We start from the raw sequence: 3,020 nt of genomic DNA, 5'->3' as shown, positions 1-3,020 counted from the left end.
CTTTGTCTTTAAGTCTTTGAGTTGTTTGCTTCCTTTTTACATCAGTGTAACGCACATGCGAAGTTAGTATATGTGTGGTGTTTGTAAGATGTGTTTACAAAACGCTTAAAAAAAACGTTGCTTATAGACTCCCATATTCCATTGTACTAGAATAAACAACATTTCCTTAAGGTTTCCATACAATCACTAGTTAAGAGTCCAAATCCAGCCACATTTGGTTTCTTTTAAAGTGACACTAAACTCAGGAGTTAAATCCTATGCATTCAAGTACCTTAAAGGAGAACTATGAGGTGAGTGAATTACTCATCCCCATAGTTATAGCCAAAGTGTGACATTGAAACTGTCACACGTCAGCCCTATTGATCGGGAAGTGAGCAAACACATACCGCCGATCCGCTAACTTCCCGATCATCTCCCTGCAGAGAGAGGTGACTGTCAGTCACCTCTCCCCGCATGGATTCTTGTCTCCGTTTCTCCAACGCTGACTAGAGGAACGGGCATGGCGGTGGCGGGCACAGTTGGCTGTGCTATAAGAGAGGCAGAGCCTGCTGTCAGTCAGCTGGGAAGATCTCGACAGTATTGTAGGGAATTGTCCCGGGTGTGGCGCTCTCAGCATATAGCGGGCTTCTGCTGAGTTTTGGGTCAAGGGAGGACATATATTGTGTCCTCCCGTGACCGAGGAGAACTATGGGGGTGGAAAAAAAAACTTATCTATTTTATGCCTCCACTGCCCAAGCTGACTCCTGTGATGGACTACAATCTCAATACAAGTTAGTAAACTAAACATGAGATTGTAGTCCATCGCGGGCAAGTACGATCTGCCTGTCCAAGATGGGCAGATCGTACATTTTTAAAATTACTTTATAACCCTCGCAAGACTTTTGTCTTGCGAGGGTTGGAAAGTGTATGGCCACCTTTAACTGAACAAACTGAAGAGAGAAGATGATTGGTTGCCATGCACAGGTGCTCCAGATTTTGTCTGCTCCACTTTTAATATATTCCCCCCCATAGTGATGATGGGAAAATCGCTACTGCAACGCTAATGCATTTTGACAGCGAACAAAACAAAAAAAAAACAGTTTGGTTGGTTGGTCTGACCTGGCCATACATGGATCGAAATTTGGCCGGTACCAGTCAAGTTTTGATTAATCTATGGGCTGCTTTAGTTTTTAGCTTTGTTTTTTATACTAGCTTTCACAAGTTAATTCAACAATACAATTGTTAAACAAATAACTTTATTACACACAGCAGTTGTGTATTTGAACATAAGTATTAAACAAACATAAATGCAAATTAAGTGCCAAACATAAAGATGTATGCCATTATATCAGGCCTAACACATTTAAAACCACAGTGCCAAACATAAACAAAAAGTGCATAAAATGGATTTAAAGGTTAAGTCCACCTTTAAATGTATATGTTTTTGCAGGTAAAAAAAATGCACATTTCCTTTTTTTCTTAGGAACCTGCGGACCATTGCACTGTAAGGCTCCTGCAGCCTCTCAGCATAGCTGTCTGCCCGTACCTCCGTAAGCAGGAAGAAACTAGGAAGAAACTACAAACTAAAATCTCAAAAATACAAAATGTCATTTGAGAACAGCATGACAGTGTTGTAGAACGTGAAGGTTCTTCAGAAAATACTGTACTTGAGACTCATTACTTTTGCACTGGTTTTCAGTCCAAGTTCAAGGAACAGTTTCTGAAACACTTCAAAAGTGTATTTAAGTTACTTGGGATAGCTCAGATTCAGAGCATATATTAGGCCCATCAGTAACGCACAGCATCTTGGGATATTAAAACCCTCCAGGATTTTGGTTCCCTCGACCAGAATGGTTGCTATCTTGTGGTCATATCCTGAGGTGGGCTGGTCACGGATGATGCCACTTTTCATTACTTGCATTCCAAGGTCTGCTTCAAACTCTTCCATATCCCTGTAAAAGGAAGATTAGCTTGTTAAAGATAATGAATTGTATAATTACTGCTGACTTTTTAGACTATCACTCTGACAAGTTGTTCAAATGAGACACCCTTTATTCTATTGTAAATCCTGGTATACACAATCCAAATATTCCTGCGGAACCGATGGACATTCAGCGCATGTGTACCACTGCCTGATCAACAGAAGCCGGTCTCCTGACCGGCTTTTGTCAATCGGGCATGCTGGAAAACCAGCTTCCGATCAGCACTTGCAGCCGATAAATAGCTGATTTACACTGACTTTCACAAATGGAACCCCACACACTTTTTTTTGTCTTTTGTACATGGGGTCCCTCCTTAATATTCCTACCAGACCTTAAAGTGACAAAGTAAAAAAAAAATTCCCCTCCCCCCAATGTTAATGTTAGCACTTACCTTAAATGAGGTTTCCTAATCCGATTTTCCTCTTCTTTCCTGATGTTTTCATCTGTCTCTCCAGCGGTGCGGCGACTCTCTGATCCAGTGCTGACTCCTCTCTACTTGCAGGCACTTCTGATCCCACGGTGTCTGCATGCGGGTGCACGCGTCCATAGACTTACCTTGCGTCTCTGCTCGTCTCCCGGGCGAGAATCCGTACTGCGCATGCGCCCACCCCAAGATGCTTTGCGGCCGCCCAAGCAGTTTCTGATTCTCGGGTGGGAGAGTGCCGTGAAAACAAGGCAAGTTTAAACTGCTGTTAAAGCGTTTTAAAAAAACTAAACTTTTTGCCTATATCTACTGCTTGCTGGCAGTAGATATAGGAAAAAAAATGGAGGGTTTAGAACCTGAAATGTCAGTTTTGCTGCAGCAGGTTCTATACATCCTACAGATCCGCCACTTCGCAGGCAGGTTAGGGGGACCCCCCAGGCACTTTTCGGCCGTTCGAATACGAACTGAACATGGGGGTGTTCGGCTCATCACCAGTTTACAACTGCTAGCAGTGTAACCATGCTGGAGATGGTCCTCTCATTGCCGGGGGCGATAGATCCCCTGCAGTTAAGTGAGAAAGCTCAAGGATTCCCTGGCGGTTCAATCTAAATATGTGCTCCATGCCGGAGATGGGA

The sequence above is a fragment of the Nanorana parkeri genome, unplaced genomic scaffold (genome assembly GCF_000935625.1).
Source record: "Nanorana parkeri isolate BGI_ZX_2015 unplaced genomic scaffold, ASM93562v1 scaffold27, whole genome shotgun sequence".
NCBI lineage: Eukaryota > Metazoa > Chordata > Amphibia > Anura > Dicroglossidae > Nanorana > Nanorana parkeri.
This window is presented reverse-complemented; position numbering follows the sequence as displayed.